Source organism: Rousettus aegyptiacus, unplaced genomic scaffold (genome assembly GCF_014176215.1).
Source record: "Rousettus aegyptiacus isolate mRouAeg1 unplaced genomic scaffold, mRouAeg1.p scaffold_m13_p_13, whole genome shotgun sequence".
NCBI lineage: Eukaryota > Metazoa > Chordata > Mammalia > Chiroptera > Pteropodidae > Rousettus > Rousettus aegyptiacus.
Window position 1 is genome coordinate 43,205,377 of NW_023416288.1, and position 18,021 is coordinate 43,223,397.

General features: G+C 48.8%; 1 long non-coding RNA gene across 2 annotated transcripts; it reads right to left on the reverse strand.

The window, feature by feature from the left end:
• Nucleotides 1-6,542: 6,542 nt before the first annotated feature.
• On the reverse strand, nucleotides 6,543-14,893 carry LOC107499320. 2 transcript variants are annotated; one of them, XR_004953965.1, is made up of 2 exons: nucleotides 14,301-14,893; nucleotides 6,543-7,947 (listed from the first exon to the last, which is right to left on the reverse strand). It is a non-coding gene; the product is annotated as an uncharacterized LOC107499320 (long non-coding RNA). The 2 variants fall into 2 exon arrangements; XR_004953964.1 differs by having other exon boundaries at nucleotides 12,485-14,893.
• Between the last annotated feature and the right edge of the window lie 3,128 nt (nucleotides 14,894-18,021).

Genomic DNA, 18,021 nt, shown 5'->3' on the forward strand with positions numbered 1-18,021 from the left:
TTGTTCAAGGATGTTCATTTCTAGTATTATTATAATAGAAAGTTTGGGAACGCCCTGAATTTCTATCGGTAAGGGGTTGCTTTAAAACAGAGTATATAGGATGATTATTTTTTGTTTGAAAATCATGTACATAAAATGGTCATCTTAGAGGGAGGGGACGATGGACGTTCGCTACACGTTTTTTGTTTTACGTGTTTGTATTATTTTTTGTAACATGCAAAAGTAATATAGTGAAGACATAACTTTAAGAGAATCCAATCTTTTAAACCTGTTACGGTGTCTTTTTCACTATTCCATAATTAATTGTGTCATACAACTTAACTCATCTTTTTGATGCACTGAGGGAAGCTTATCGGCAGGAAGGGGGCAGGTTTTAGAAAAGCATTCTGAATTTGACCCATGTAGGGTGGAGAGAAGTAAATGTCCTCCAAGAAGATTTTCTGTGGACATGCATGATATCCAGATAAGGATTTAATAAAGATCCATGTACCCTTCCCAAACTGGCCATATCCTTCACCTAACAGAGGTGTTTGGGCAAATAACCATGACAGTTTTACCTAAATGATTTTGGGCAACTTATGGACTATGGAATGTGTGTGTAAGTGTGTGTGTGTGTGTGTGTGTATGTACATATGTATTATATACACATGTGTATTTTAAATTGAAAATGACTGGGTGTCTTTTGACCATAGTGCCCATTAAAGAATTCAGGTGATGGATGATAAATTAACACTAAACGATCTGAGTACATACACATCATGTTAATAATCACTTATGAATGAATGTAATTCAGAGGGAATTAATTTACTTTAATATATTTGTGGAGTTAATTGATTTCAAATCGCTCTACTTTCAATGTCAAAATCAGCTCATTTGAAGTAGAGCCTTCAGCAGGTGCATAGCATATTATCAGTTTAAGAATTCAGATCATTCGTTACTCTGAAATGCTAGAGGAAATAGATTTTATCAGGCAACCAAACCGATGTCATGGTTCACCATCTGTAAATACCATGGCAAATAGTAGTGATGAGCATTTACTACAAGCTTAGTGCACTGAAATCACATCTGTCGGTTGTACCTCCAAGCAACCCAGGTAGGCGGATTATAACTGTCCTGGTTTAATGGGGAGTAACTCGGGGCACAGAACCAGAAAACGATTGACTCCCCATAACGCAGTGTCAAAGTCAATATGCATACTAATACCCTGGAGTCTTAATCAAGACGTAACAACTCCATAACATTTTTAATATTCACCAAGCCACACTTGGGAGTCTTCTACTCATTAAAAATAATTTTGGAGCAATAAATTTTGTATGGAAACTGGTGGAGACTATTATATGATCTAGTCTATACACACACCCGTACAAATCCGTCAACAAGGCCGTGTGGATAGACTAGATCAAGTAAAGGTCTTCACCAGTTCCCACACCAAATTTATTTGCTACCTAATATACTGTTCCCAACTGCTTTCTATTTGCACTAAAGCTAAAACGAGAAGACAGAGAAATATGGGGGGACAAAGGGGACGCAGGGCAGCTGTTCGAATTTGGCCGTGGAGGCGTGTGGCCTTGTCTCCGCGCCCTAAAAGTCCCCGCGTGGCTGAGGACCACAGCGAAGGACCAGTGGGTGCCACCGCTGGGCTGACGAGCCGGGGGCAGGTGACAGTGGGGTGTTGGAGGCTGTTTCCCAGAGGCTCCTCAACAAATCCTTATTTGTCAAGCGTGAATTATGGAGGTGGAGGCCACTGGGGCGGGACCACGCAGAGATGGCACTTGCAAGTCTATCATTCTTGAGAAAATGCATGGTTTCCGCCCTCCTAGTAGGTGATCTAAATAGTTGAACAGAGCCTCTTCCGGTGTGGCGCTTGTCTGCCCCCCTCCCCTTTACAACCAATTTCAGAGTCAGTTCGCCTGTACGTGCGTTTTAAAGGTGTGTAATTAACGGGTAACAGGTTGTTAGGGAGCTGATGAGGTGTGAACCAGCCACCAATTTGTTTTCTTTATTTACGACTTTCCCTGCGCTGGGAGATGACAGTGTGCTGTTTTTCATTCCCTGCTTACTTCGCCAGATTAAAAAGTGATTTGCGAAGCCATTTTTAATTCCTCAAATTCCATTAAAAAGGAATATCCAGGGGAGTCTTAATCAAGACATAACGGGCACTAAAATGCGATCGCACGACGGCCTGTGCGATGCGCCCCTATTTCAGCCGCGATGCTAAGGGATTGCCTCCGGCGCCTGAACGCGGCCCCCACGCTGACCTACGACTTCCCGCGCCACGGCCATGGCGCTTGGTGTTGGCTGGATCGAACGTTTGCAGCGAACGCACTTTATTGCTTTGGACTTTATCACGGAACCCTCAGGGATAACTTGTGACAAAGTCATTATTATTGTATTAGCACGAAAAGAGTTCGCGTCCCCTTTCACATCGCCTCGCCTCTTATTTAATAATACATTTTTAAAAAAAATAAATAAATTTGAGAAGAAATTAGAATGGAAACATAATGGAACGAGAGTTATTAAAACCCAAGAGTGAAATGTTGAGAATGCAGCCGAAACAGAAACGGCCCAGTGCGGAATCAGCACGTGACTGTGGGTGGTCGTCTGGGTCCAGGGAAAGCCAGAGAAAATACTGAGCTCCTGGATGAGTTTGCAAAGATCGGTGACAATAAAAACGTTTTCATTGCATTAAAAAAACGCACAAGCAAAAGTTAAGCTATAGGACATGTAAAGACAAAGGACCAGAGCTGCCCGGACCCCTGGGAGGGACAGCCGACCAACAGGCCACGGGGCACAGGCGCCCCTCCTGCCCGTCGGGGCCTGCGTCAGCACTCCTGTCTGGAGCGCTGTGGCCCCGGGACGCTGTTTTTAAATGCGGTGATGTCTGGCGGCAGAAGCCCCAGAAGTGGCTGTGGCGATGGACCCTGTGCTATGCTCACGGCCAAGGCTTGGCGAGCGCTTGACACGCCGCAGGCACTGTACTTTCTTCTTTTTTTGAAATTATAGCAGCTTACTTTCTTTATCCAAATAGATCCAAAATATAACCAGTTTAACATGATTACGATGAAAATTATTAATGAGATATTTTACATGCTTTTTTTTTTCTTTTTTATACTAAATCTGCGAACCCCAGTGTGTGCCTTTCCTTTCTGAGTCCAGGGTGAGTGTCACACCCCATGCCGGTCGGGACCGGCCACGTTTACGTGCTCAGCCACCCCGTGCGGCTAGTGGCTGCTCGCTCAGGGACAGAGCCCTAAGCGCCGCCTGGGGCCGCTGGGCGAGCGCCCTCGGGCGCGGCCGCCTCGTTCCTCTCCCGCGGGCCCCACCAGCGCCTAGGCCCATCCTCCTGTTCGCGCGCATGATTTATTATTATTATTATTATTATTTGTCTCTCCAGGGAAGGACTCGCTCTGACTGGTGCCTGGCACAGAGCAGACACTCACTGAACACTGTCCAGGTCCGAATCCACGTCCGGGGTGGATGCCAGGCCCCTGGCCCTCGGTCCCCCGCACCTCACGCTGTCCCTGGGGCGCTGGCCAGGACCCGCGGGCGGAGGCAGAGCTGTCGGTGGCCCGCGGCTGATCACCAAGGCCTAATTCCCAGCACCAAAAACCAGTTCTACGTTTAAAAGGTAATCCCATTTCAAATAAAATGGATTTCGCCTTAGACACACTTCAGCGTAAATTCACTGATTAATTAACAAATCCCACGTACTTTCTCGAGGGCTTCGATTCTGCCTCCCCACGATCTCCACACACCAGGCTGGCATCACGACTCTCACTCCGCCCCCTAATTTTCAAGGGGGGCCAGGCGTGGAACCAAGGACATCTTTGCCCCCTGCTCCCATGGGGACGTAGCTGTGTGTGTGTGTGTGTGTGTGTGTGTGTGTGTGTGTGTGTACACACATGCACATGCAACACGTGAGTTAAAAACTGCTGTCCCCCCAACCTGATTCTCTTGGCTAGACAATGAACCCCACTCTACTCTATGAGGACAGACCAGAGAGAAGGGTGGATTGAATTGGGGGTGGAGGGGGTGAGAAAAGGGGGGACGGGCTTAAAGGCGGAGTGCTGCTCAGGGCGGGACAGCAAAGCGGCTTGGTGGACACGGGGACCCGGGTGAGCGGAGGCGGTTAGGGCACGGGGAGCCCGAGCCGCACGCGGCGCCCCGCACCCCTCCGCCCAGAGCCAGCGGGGCCGGCTCCCCGGAGGCCGTCAGCCCCGGGGGTGCGGGCCTGTGAACCTGGGTGGCAGCGCGATCGGCCTCTTCCTGCATTGGAGCGTTTTACTGAAAAGGGGTGTCCACGGGCTTCGCCAGGCTGCCCAAGGGATCGGTGCTCAAAAAGCAGCTTTAAGAACCAGAATCTTAGCCATCTTCTCATTATTCTGTTCTTCCGATGCCATTTTTTCTCATCGACCTCCTCTCTAAACACTTTTCCAATGTACTCTTTGAGCAAACTTTACATCCTCGAGGGTCTCGGTATGGTCCCTGGACGCAGTCCTCACTTGCAATCTGTGCCGGTCTGCGAGGCCTCTGGGAGACTGGGCTCCCTGGAGAGAACTGACCACGGACTAAGGCACAGCTGAGCTCAAGAGCCCCGCAACCGACACTGCGGAGGACTCGTCGGGAGTGTCTGCGGTGCATTTCAAATGCACAAAAATATTTTCCCAATGCACCCCCCAGCTTGTCTCCCGAATACCAGAGAAAAAGGGAAAAGACCAGACGAAGCCATTGCAAACACGAGGGTGTGCAGGCCAGCTGCCATTTGTCTCGGGCTGCTCAACGCCAACCTTGATTCATCTTCTCCCAGGAAGGGCCGTCTGTAAATGGCAGCAGAACGATGTGGACTCTCCGGCCGGCTGGCCCGCCCAGGCTCCTGGAAGCAGTCAGAGAAGCCCTCATTTGGAATGTCATGTCGGTTTCTTCTTATTTAACATATCAGCCAAGGGAGAAAATGCCCGAATATTTATGCTCACAGCAGTACGTGATCGCACCTCTTCCTGAATGAAGGATGTTAACGGCGAGATGATTAGTCTGAAGTGCTTGATTATAAAGGAAGAGAGGCACGTCTGCCCTCGGTACCTCACGACGGCGTTCTGGGTTCGTTCTCTGCTGCAGATCTCTGTAAGCATTGTTTTCTGCATCTTTCCAGCTGTTTGGTTTCAGATTGGAATGTAAACAACACAGCTCAAAACACGTTCAAAATATCTTAGTGATCAGAGAGCGACTTTGAATTCTGTTTACCTGTGCATTTTGGAAAGCCTAGAAAAAATTTTTATTCTCTGCAAGACTGTTTCACACTGTCAAGAATGTTCGAGAAGACAGTTTTCTTTCCATTTGTTTCTAAGCAATTAAATAATGAGTGTTCACTTATTTTGTTGTCTAAGATAAAGTACATATCCTAAGCTGGACATGTCAGTGCAAACTGCTTTTAGTTCTATCTACCATTTTTCATATTTTCCTAAACCTTTTCATATTTAATTAGCAACGCGCATCCTAAGACATACATCTTGCTTTGCTACTACAACACAGTCTCCACTCTTCAGGTGGTTTGGGCTGTTGCTGTCCTCGTTTGGTTGGCGAGGCCTCGTAGATGAGAGGCGATCAAACTTCTCTCCAGGATTGCGTTAACTCTTTCAGCCTAAGAGAATCCAGTTTCATACAGTTCCTTTTTTGGTAGACTTCCCGGCACCTGAGAATCGAGGTTAGCAACATTTCAGGGAGCGAACGGGAACGCTGAAGAAAAAGCAATGTTAGAAGTCTAAAATCAATCAAAAAAAAAAAAAAAAAAAAACACTCGCTTATGAGTTGTCAGGTTCAAAAGGCGTCTGAGTTCAGCCTGAGTTTGCCGGGAGGAAGCCAGGAGATTGCTGTCTTTTGAGAGACGTAGGTAGGACTTTTTTTTCCCCCCAGAATAATTTGATATAGTTTATTAAGTTACTTTATTTTAAAAAGTAGGACTCCTCAGCCGAAGTTCATTTGAGTAACATTCAAAACGTGAAGGAGTGATTTGTATCAGGCAAGATTCTTATTAAAAAGACTGATATCAATATTCTACCCCCGAGTTTTAAGGTTATTGGGGTTGGGACACAGAGGTAGTGTCCACTTATACTAACCAGGCGGGGCTTTGTGCGTCAGTTGGAGAATTCTGTCTCACATATTTTCGGGGACCAGAAATCAAAATTTTCGTAGGAGGAAGAGGAGAAGAAGATGAGAGAATATCCATGGACAGCCCCAGCCGCTTAGCTCAACACACAAATTAATTAGAACAGTGACACGCAGCTAACCTCTTCAGTTCACGCTCTCCTCGAAAACCATCGAAGCCTTCTCTCCACCCCCGTGAAAACTCTGGCACGCGGGGATGCTCCCACCTCCTTCACCTGGAATGTCCTAAATGAAGAAGATGAAATGTTCTTTGTCAATCCTTTCCAGACACGAGGACTTTAGTGGGCTGCACTTTCTATAGTTTACGTTTTGAAGATGATGCGTTTGTATTTTTTAAAATATAAAATTATAATGTTGAATATAAAATGTCTTTTTTTTTTTTCTCCAAAATCCCCACCATCATATAAAAAGACAAAAGACAAGCACGTCTTTGCCAACTGACTTTAGTTCCGTCTCTGGAGTGCGAGGCGAGGAAGGGAGGCTGTTAGGATGTCCTTCGGCTGCTGGTACTTTAATGAATGCGGTTTACCAGATGGGTCCAAAACCCTCATGCGGTGAACTCCGTGAGGAAATGGAGAGACGGCCCGGGGGGGCGGGGTGCTGCTTGGCAACGGCCCCCAGAGCAGGCACCGCCGAACGTGGTCCCAGGCAACGGTGCAAAGAAGGTTGGGGAGTCCTGAAAAAGGGGTGGCTCGTGCCCCTTTTTCCTTGACAGCTGTGACATCTGCGCGATGTCTTGAAGGATTAAGTGGGGCAGATTTTTCTGCCTGTCCCACGGGCCCCGAAGTTCGTCTTCAGAGACGGAGGCGGGGGGCCAGCTGATGGCTCCAGCCCCGGCTGGCTCCGCTCTGTGCTGCCGGCCGCCTCTCAGTAAGTCAGCTTCCTGGCAGACGGACAGAGGGACAGGCCGACCGCTCCGTGCGCCGGGATATTCGCGGTCTTCCTTTTGACCCCGGGACTTACAAACATCCTCTCCGCCAGAGAAATGGCAACCGTGGTATAAATCATAGCGCTGGGAATCAACGCCAGGTCCTTCTCGTTTTCTTGGGTTTCCTGCTTCACACAGTAATACATTACGAAAAGCTGAAGAAAATTGTGTCCTTGTAAATCAAATCATATTCTTCCCTCGACTCAGTTTTGAAGATATATGTTCCCACACAATATAATTCTTGACTTCGAAACATCATTAAAATTCATATATTTAACGGAAAAAGAAAACTGTAATAAAATAATAGCGTCCAATAGTTCTCTCTGATTTCAGATACAATTGCTCTCCCAAATGAAAAAGTGGCTATCGTCAGTGAACGGGATAGAACACTAGGCATTTTTTAAAGGTTCTCAAAAAACCATTTTTCTCAGTGTACAATTTCTCATCTCAGTTTATTTAAATCCTTGGGTTCCTTCCAGGAATCTTTAAACTAAATGTAACGCTGACCACCAACAACAAAAGTCCAAAACCCAACCGAACAGCAGATGGTCTCCAGCCTCCCTTAGAGTTTGCTCTGTACGAAGCCTCGCGCTAAGAGATCGACGTGAATTATGTAACTTACCTTCACAACGACAACCGTCATCGCTGGCGAATATGTCCCAGGCATACAGAGGTGTGAATTTCAGTGAGCTTTTTGCCGTATTTCTCACAAACACATTGTTGCGCCTACCTGTGCCAGAATCACTTGAGTCCCTAGTTAAAAATTCGTCTTCCTGGGCCCCCAACATTCGGATTCCCATTCAGAGGTTTGAGGTAGGAATCCGGAATTCGCTTTTGAAGAAGCACGTCAGGTGATTCTGGTATAAAATAAAGTTTGAGAATCCCTTGAGAGTTATTCATTTTTTAATTTAAGTTTAAATTTTATACATATTTTTAATACAGAAAAGTATAAGAAAGTGAAAATAGCCCCTAATTCTACTCTTGTCATAAAAATTAAAATGTGCATCAAGTCATTCAAGCAAAACAGAAAGCTAGACGTGAAACCCCCTCCTTGACAATCCGCCAATCACCAGCACGCACGCGCACACACACACACACGCACACACACAACCTCCCTCCTCTAAATAACCACTGTCTTGTTACCCCCCTAGAAAAATGTTAGCATGTATATGCATGTACTTTGTCTTATACACAGAAAGCGAGTTATACTGTTTACTGTTCTCCATCTTTTTAACCTAATACAACTCAACATCCCTATACAGCATCTAGAACTCTACCTCATTCTTTTAAATTCCTGCATCATGTTTCATTAAATACATGCCTTACAGTTTACATAAAAGAAGGAATTTATGATATTGCAAAAATTTCTAGCTTAGGCAAATGGGTGTCTGTTACTATCATTTTTTGAAATAGAAATTAATGAAAGGAGAACAGATCTTTCTAGAATCTATTTCAGACATTCTCAACCTTATCAGACCCAATAAATTCTTTTTATATTAAAAGAAAATTTATAACATATCCTGACTATCCCGCAAATTTACAGATAATATAACCTGCTCGTGTCCGGAATTTCAAAAGTTTAACACGATGATTCGACAGGAAGGTGCAGCGTAAGTAAAGGCGGGGACAAAGTGTCTGTCTCGATGTGGATGCCGTCGGGCACGGCTACGTAAAAGCGCGATGACGTCGCCGTCACTGACCCAGCACGCCGGCGGCACCGCCACGCCCCCCGGCGTCAGAAGGAGCCGGTCCCGGCTGCAGCGCCCAAGGGGGCTTCGCGGCGCTGCTGCCCTTTCGGCCTGGCTTTCCAAGGAGGAACAGAACTTTGAAAGGGGGGGACTGGAGGTGGGGGGGAGGGGCGTTCTCGCAACGAAGAGCAGCGCGAACGAGGCGCAGAGAACGGGAAGCTTCGCAGGGCGGCGCTCGGCACTGGCGGTGGCAGCAGCCACGTGGAGCTGGTGTCCGGAGCTGGAGACGCGCCTTCCGGCTGGTTCCCTGGGGCTCCCGAACGTCTCCCGAAGAGGTTAGACTTCAATAATCTCAGCGGAACTTTTAGCAAGTTATTTGCATTAATCAGCAGCGTGAATAATTTTATTTCTCCATAAATATTGAACAGATCGTCTGTAGGCTAGCCCTGCCCCAGTCATCTCAAATTCCAAAGCGACGAAGCACAAACGAATGCGATTTTATTGTCCAAACTGATAAAGCCGCCTGCAAGAGAGCTGGAGGACCACGAGGGGAGAGGAAGACAGAGTTCTTGTCTTTCCCTATAATGTTGGGCTCGAAAGGGTCACATGAAATAGTTTGCGCTTTTTCTCCTGGATAATGATCTCAGAAGGGGACATTTATGACTGTTGCTGGCAGTGACATCGGGAGAACAAAGAGCATGTCGATGATCGGCACCAGCCTGAGAGGAGTGGGCCCCATTAAACGACTTCCTAAGAGAGGGTGCGTGTCACCAGGATAGTGTGTAAATCACCGAAGTTTTCTTTTTAAAATATCAAGACGTATTACATGACAGTATTTAACAGACCTAAGAGGGCCGTTGATTACCCTTGCTAAAAGACAAGAGGTAAATTTTGTTTAAGCAATATTCTTCTGAGAAAAATTAATCTCTTTTTTATTGATTCATTTTTCTTTTATTATTTAATGTTTTGTCCAACATGTCCCATAGGGTTTTTAAAGCCTTATCTACCGCTCCTCGATTGTCTATTTGCAAGGATAATAGGCTAATTGGCCAAGGAGTCAGCCACAGGTATCAGGAATAGGACAGCTTAAACTATTGTCACGCATTTAAACCAAGTAAATAATTGAGATGCAATTGATGGTTGCTAGGCTGCTGTCCAATTCCATCTTATCCCATTATAATGTAATTTAGGTTTGTTTGGCGGTTGTTTTTTTGTGTCTTTTTAATCCTACGGAGAAAAGCGTCTGGTGATTGAATAGCTATGTTTAATAGTAACTATGTATTCTAAGGCAATGACTTTTGAGCTATTTCATGTCACTTCTTTTGATATGTTTGAGGAAAAAAAAAAAAAACGTAAAATTTCCATGCTAATCCCACTGACAAAGGTAGAATGAAAATGAGCAGGGCCTGAAACGCGTTCTCCTGGGTCCCAAAGTGACTTTTAACTTCAAGCCACCTGAACGGAGGGCCCCGAACTAAGTTAAATCAGCCCGTCAGGTAGAAATCACAGGTAAGAAGAGTCGGCTCCGAAGCATCACAGCATCTTGTCCTCCAGCCCGGGGACGCCAGGTGGCCTCCATCTTTAGGTGGCAGCTCTGATTGATGATACACATTTAGAGCAAGATCCTGCAACCTGCAGCCAGCAGAGGACAGACAGCCAGTGGGCCAAGTCCAGCCAGCCACCTGTTTCTGTGAAGGTTACTTTGATGCATAGCCAGGCTCCTTCATTCCATCGCTGCGTTTGGCCGTTTTCACCCTGCAGGGGCAGAGCCGAGGAGTTGCGACAAAGTAGATGATAACGTCCACAAAGCTTAAACTGTTTACTGTCTGGTCTTTTACAAAAATACCATTTGCTGATGCCTGATGTCAACTATCACCTTGGGAAGGCTGCAGACGCCTCAGCTAATCTCAGAAGGAAAGAAGGCTGTGACTGATTTTTAAAAAAATATCTCCTGTGTTCATGGAGGAGGGATGCCATAGATACATGGGCCTGGCCTGGCCCTTTCCCAGAAGTAAGACTCGCGGATGAGAAGCGTGAGATGTCAAAGAGCGGGTCCACGTCGGACCCAGCGCCTAATTTCCTCCTCCAGGAGTGGCGGAGGCAAAGGAGTTAGAAACAAGATGCAGGAAGTGATGTTGGGGAAGAGATGACTTGTCACTGGGGATGATAAAAAAAAAAAAAAAAAACCTTAAGTATACGAAGTTTAGTTTTCTAGTCTATGGATTCAATTGCTTGCTGGCAACGCAGGACATTTGGAGGAAGATTCTCCGAGCTTATTTAAGGGAAGGAAACGAGGCGTCGTGGAGGAAAGAGTTCATCTGTCTTTGAGAGAGCCTCCTCCTTTCCCCTCACGTCCACGCACGTCCGCTCCCGCCGTCCTGCCCCCTCGAAGCCGGCTGATTTCCGGGGGATGGCCACTCTTCTTTGCCCTGCGATCCTGCCGTCAGAACCGAGGGGAGAGACGACCCTCACCTAGCAGCCGTCGGGTTGAAGGGAGCTTCAACGCAGCACTGGCGAGCGGATGAAGGAAATATCTTCGTCACCCCCCAGATCCTCAGGGCTTACTCCTGCACCTCATGGAGAAGGAACAGAGTCTGAGAAAAGCAGCCTCAAAGCGCCTGAAGATCTTTACAAGGTGGTGTTAGGGACGGAGGCACCTGCACGTGGAGCGGATACAAACCACCCACTGGTGGGCAAGTCGACGAAATGAGAGACACTGCGGTCGGCGACGCCTCTCCCGAAAGACGCCAGCCGAGCTCTCCGGGAAGACGCCAGCCGAGCTGGCTTTGCTTCTTTCTTTGACACGCCGACAAAGGAGAAGCAACAGATACGACATGCCCAGACTTCGGCAAGGCTTTCGATGCCATCTCGCATGACATTTCCCTTCAATAAGCGGGCAATACGTATCTTGGAGCGCAGTGCCGTGAGTGGCGGGAGAGCTGCAAAGAGCAGCGAGCAGTGACTTCTCGTTATCCCGAGGCCATTCATCGAGTGGTGTCTGTCCATCCAGAAGGGCTGGTCGTGGGCCAGCGCCATCCGCGGGGTGATGGAAGCGGGTGCAAGCTCAATAAAGTTGCTGATAACACCGACCTGGAGCGGCCCGTTACACCTGGCGAGATGGGAATAGCTTCCAGTGACCTTGATGAAGTCGGGCAGGTAGAGTAGGACGATCTCAGAGTCCAGCTGCCAGGCCAGGATGCAGTGGGCAGACTGTCTATGCAGGAGGGCTCATGGCATGTGGTTGCGAAATTCAGCAGGGTTTTATTTCCGAACTTTTCTGAGGCACTGTAATTAATTAACAACTCTCCATGATACCCAGGGCTTGAGAGCCGCTTTTATTATACCAGTTTCCTAATTTGCAAAATGAAGACTCTAAGCTGCGTCTCACAATATTCTTTTAAAATTTAAATAACCCCTGGAAAATGCCAGACAGCAGGTGCTGCATGCGACCGTCCCTTGCTCTCCCTGCCTCGCACTCTGATTATAGCGGGGCCGGCATGGGGTGGGACGGCCCCTGAGCTCCACGCAGAAATTCAAAAGGAAAATAAATCTTCCAAAACCAAAAAACATTGGCATTGAACCTGAAAGCACCCCTCCGGCATATCAAAACATTTCCCCTTCAGAATATTTTAGCCCTCAAGTAGGATACTTTGGCAAGGAGGTTTCAGAAGTATCTTCGTGGTTTTAAGGATGTTACGAAACTTACCTTCGGCAGCTGTGGGAGTCAGAGAATGATTGCTCCTCTGACTTCATGCCTCTCGCAGAAGATTAATTCCGTGCCCACGGTGGGCACTCATAGATGCTTTTTAAATCTGCCTTGTAAATTGTCGGAAGGAATGATTTTTCGAACTCGAAAGCAGGTGTTCTTCACCACTTCGGGGGCTTTGAGCACAAGGAAGGGCAGCGAGCGGGTTTACTAGGAAGCTCTCGTCTAAACCAAGAGAGGAAAAGTTAAGTCTTCAGCGGTACTCCTGTTAGCAGTGACTAATTTCCGTTCGCGACGTATCTGGACGGGCCCTTGGCCCCGGAGTGGCCGAGACGGTGGCAGGTCAGGCAGTGAGGAAGCCGGCGGGTGTCCTTGGTCACCTCCTTCAAGAATAAACTCACAGATGTCCTCAGTGGTAAATCTCTCTGTGTGCAGAGGACAAGATGGAGAGGCCCTGCTCCCGACCCCTTAAATGCGACTGAGGAAAACAGAAAACTGCTGTCAGAAGAGCAAGCCGGCGGCAGTCAACGTTTCCTCCGGTCTCCGCACGTGGCTCATCGCCTTTATTTTATGGAAATAGATTGGCCCGCCAGAAGAGAGCTCCCTCGCGCAGCCACCTCCGACCCCCGGCCTGTGGGCGTCGACGCCCCACACGTGGCCTTTTTCCTACCCGACCCGGCTTCGTGCGCGGGTTCTGTTCCCTCTCGCCCTGCCCGATCGTTGCCCCCACTTCCCGCGATCCCTCCCATCAGGCTCCACGCGTGGACTGCAGTCTCTGACCCAGAAAACCCCCAAACCCAAAGCGCATCTTTAAAAACCCTCCCCGGGTCGCTCTCTAGTGAACATGGCCGGAACTCGGCTTTTTTCTCCCTTTCACCTCAAAACCCTGTAGAGCCGCTAATACTCCTGCTGCTGCCTCCTGTCCTCGAAGTCACCTCGAAAGACTCTAATTAGGCTTTTGTTTCTTCTACTGTGCTCAAACTCCTATTATCAAGAATCTGATAAACTTCCACATTGATCAATTCAATTGCTCAGTCAGTTGCTTTTCTAAACAAGGTCATAATCAATTATTTATACCCTTTAAACCAAACTAAGAGGTGAGTATTAAAAGTCTTCCAGCATCGATAACTCCCCTGGAGGGGGCCCAGCGCCCCGAGGTCTGCCGTGGACGAGAACGGCAACGTTAAATCAGCGTCTCTGGGCTTGGGGAGAGGGAGGCGGTAAGCAGCAGACAGAAAGCCGTAAGGCCGACGGAAAGTCCACGACGAGGCTCGCTCATCACGGAGCAAAAAGCATAGCAAACATGGCGAGCAGCGCGATCCACGTGGGTTTGGAGACCGCTGTGAGACGTGTAGATTCCCCAGATAAGTGTGCGACTCCCAGCAGGCTGCTGACCAAGGGCCTTCGGGATGCCCACAGCTGGCCTCGTGGCCGCAGACTGTGTTTGAGTTGATGTGGGGTAGCTGCAGAAGCATTTTTAAACAGCTCCCCATGTGGTTATAAAGTACAGTCAAGGTGGAGAGCCGAGGGGCATCGCATTTAGCAGTCAGTAAATACGACGCAGACAAGAAGCTAAGGTTATACGCCCTTGTCTGCCAGGAGGGATGAGATCCAGGTGTGTCCAGGAGTGGACGCCTCTCCGACCGTGTTCTGCAGGGCCCTTTCTCATTTTCCAGTGGTGAGCTATGTTAAACGTGCTACCACAACACTATTTATGAATAGAACGGGACAGGACATCGGCGCTAAGCTCATTTTTTAAACATTAATTTTAAAAATTGGATTATTCAGAATGAGAGATAAAAGCAAGCATCCTTACCTGCCGTGTGAGGAAGGAATTACTTCGCAGGGAAAGTCGCCCCGTCTCCCTTCGTCAGCATGAGCAGAGGCTGGGTGGTGTCATTTGTGATTCTGGCAGAATCGGCACCTCGTCCCCGGGTTAGAACTCCATGTGCTGATCCTGAGTGACAGGAACAAATGTCATTCCAACCACCGCCTCAGCATGAGAACGCCTGGGTATAATGCTGGTCTTCTCCCTTGCCGGGCCATTGCAAAGCTTAATTAATGTTTGCAAAAACACTTGGAGGACCTGATATAGAAGTTACTGTGTAATTGCAAAAGATTACTGGGAAGGGAAACGCAAAAAAAAAAAAAAAAATAATAAAAGTTTACTGCGAGGAGGAGGAGGATTTAATTGGTAAGTCTCATGCCTTACTTTGAAAATTATATTGGAGAGAAGCAAATTGATTTTATAAATACCCAAGAATAGAGGTAGTTATCTTAAGAATAGTGGTCTATAAATCTAAGGTATTATTAAGTTTTATGGCTCAGTTTAGTTTTGTTTAGATTCATAACAAAAGCACTAACCTAACCACCCACATTAAAGCCGTTTGTTACAGAGATTAAAATCTGTTTATGTATCTGTCTGCTCAAAAAAAAAAAAACAAAAACAAAAAAAAACCTAGTGTACAAAGACCCTTAGTTTTTTATGCAAGTCGACGAGAAAACACACCGCGGCCACCAGGCCGGCATCCGGATGCACTCTGAGGTCTTTCCGTCACCCCACAGTTTCTGGGGACCCGTGGGAGCGGCACATCTGTCGGGTTACTTCTTGTAAAATGAGCCTCAGAGTTGGATTTGTTTATCTGAGAACACAATTTCATTACCACGTCCCGTGTGCTGGTTTCCTCCCCCCAGTCCTCTTCGTGGTACAGTGTTAATCTTAGCCATCAATTCTCATTTCAGGGCTAATAGATTAAAGAGAACCATTGCTCTAACTGATGGGAGCCAAGGTTTGCAAACCCCGATTACTGTGTGGCTCAGGGCTTGGAAGCCCGGGCGTTGAGGAGCCCGGCTTGAGACTGAGCCTGTTCATAGGTCCAAAGCAGCTTCTGCCTACAAGCCTGACCCCCGGGAGCCAGAGTCTAGCTCACCAGGGCCCGCCCATGCTCAGGCCGTGGGACGGCGCCCTGACAGCCGTAACCCAGGGCTGGCCAAGAACTTCCCTTCCCTGGGAAAGGCTGCTCATCCAAGACATTTCCAGTCTGGCTCCGGGGCTGTGGCCAGGTGTGAGCTCGAAGGGATAAGGTTCTTCAGGAAAAGCTCGCCAAAATATGGAGTCGGTCTTGTCAGGAGTTGTCTCAGGGGCGTGCAAGCCTCGGGGTAAGAGGGAGGAACCAAACTAAGTCATGGAGCCGGGACTGGGACCCAGGCAAGCCAGGTGGTGTCAAAGGCGAGTCCGGGGCAGGGGACCGTGAGGGGCAGAGGCGCCTCCTCCTCCTGAGGGGTGGGGGGAGGCGCTGGCTGCAGGTTCCGTGGCTCTGTTGTGACATCGGGTCAGGTGTCACTCCTGCTTGGAACCCTGGCGCCGCGGACATTTTCTTCGGTAGGACTGGACGAGGTCTCAGGGCGGGGACCTTCGTCGGCGTCCCGTGCCTCGGGAGCCACCTCCGCCCTGTGTGGCCCTCTGTGTTCTGAGCAAAGGCTCACCTCGAAGAGCCAGCTGGCCCGTGTGTTCCCGGGGAAGGCCCGCCTCCCCCTGTCCTCGGCGACGGGCCTGTTCGATCAAACGGATCTTCCGGCCTCTCTTGGGGATGGCTCTAATTAACGCGTGGCCTCCCTACGGCATCGGCTGCAGAAAATCACCCCCTTCACGTCGTCTTTCTCGAGTCCGAAGCCGTTAGCACGGTGGAGAAGGCTCGTCACGGTCTGACGGCTCCGTGGTCTCGGGCTAGACCCCCGCCGCTCGACCGGCAAAGCCTGCGTGTGACCGTCGGCGCCGCGTCCTCCGGGCTCTCTGCCTCTCTACGGGCCGCCCGGACGGGGCAGGGCTCTTGGCCCACCTCGTCCTCCCACCTAGTCCCAAATCGTCCTCCGAGACTAAATGGAGCTGCCCCTCCCCGCGGCCCCGCCGTAACTCACAGCGTTTTGTGTACCTGCGTCAGAGCACTGACCGCGCTGGCCTGGGCACACTGTGCTCGGAGTCCCCCAGTTACTGACCTTCAAACAGGCGGAATCCCGTGAGGCCGAGCTGCACAGGTGAGAAGTGCCTTAACGAGTGTCCGCTGGACCAGCGTCGCCCCAGGAGCAGGCCCTGTCTGCAGCAGGACGCACAGGCTGCGCAGGTGAGTGCGGGGGAGGCCAGGTGGCCATCTGCTGCCGGAGTCACAGCAAAGTCCCTTCCGGCCCAAACTCCTCGACTCAGAGACAACACTTACCAATTAAGGGAACAGTTTCTGCTGCGTTAAGCGCTGAAGTTTCCACGAGGGCTCCCTGGACTCATGCTCTGCTCAGGGATGAGTGCCCGCTGTAACTCAGAATGGGGCAGAGCGTGGGGGTTCAACCTTCTCCAGAGACCTCGGCGTGGGCACTGACACGGAGCCGTGACCCTCGCTCGCTCTGTGGCCTCGGCGGCTGGGGCCCTGGCACCACCTGCCTGGAGACCCAAGCTCTGGGGTCCGTGAACCCTGGACGGCCACTTCGAACCAGCGGAGGGGAAGCGTGGCTTTTTCCCTACGTGATAACAAGTATTTCGGAAAACCCAAGGCAGAAATGACGGTCACCTCCGAGGGACTCCGGCCTGGGAAAGCCGTCACCAGCCTCTCTGTCCCTCTGGCGGAGAGCGTAGCTCTCACGATGTGCGTTTTTACCACGATGCGCATGTCCGTCTCCCTCAGTCCCCGGAGCCACGCAGGCTTCACATTGTCCAGGCTCGGCACCGTCCTCTCCGCAGGTGCGCTTCCTCGGCGGCTCACGTGCGCGGCGCCTCCCAGGCCTACGCAGGCCGAGGGAAATTTCCAAACGGCTAAGCTTCTGGCAGAGCCTTGATTGGCCGAGCTCGGGTCACGTGTCCACACCCGCTCTGGACGGCCAGTGGTCAGGGGTGCGTGGTAGAAACGCGGGTCTCGTGTTCGTCTCTAGAAATAGAAGGTTAGACCTCGGACAGAGGGAGCATTCAGGGAACAGAGCAGATACATAAGGGATCGAGTTTTATCAAAGCACTTAGTACAGAGCAATTGCTAAATAAATGTTAGATTTAGATTGATTACAATGACTGAGGACAAAAAAGTCGACCTGAGATATGGGTTCTGCATGGGAGTGAATTGTAGGCTCATATACTAACTAGATGACTTGACGCTGACAGAATTCAACTTTGTGTCTTAGCAAAGTTCTAATTTATAATATCTCAAACTTCCAAGATCACTATTAATGTCAAGATTGTGATTTTTCAAATTAGTAATGTCAGAGATCTATTATAATATGTTTCTCTCTAACATTTTTCTTATAAGAAAGAAGAAATTTAAAGGCCAAGAGTTCAATACAGAATTCCTAAGATAAAACATTGATTTGTGGTCAAGTAAGGGTGACTAAGCCACTTACTTAAACCTTCCAAATTTGCTCCCACATAGTGACCAAAGAAATCATGTAAAAGCAAGAGGAAGAATTGTTGGATATGTTACATTTCTGAAGTTCTTTTGGGGAAAGCATTAGGTAAACTGATATTTTGCTTATAATCACACATCGCTTCTCAGTAAAACTTT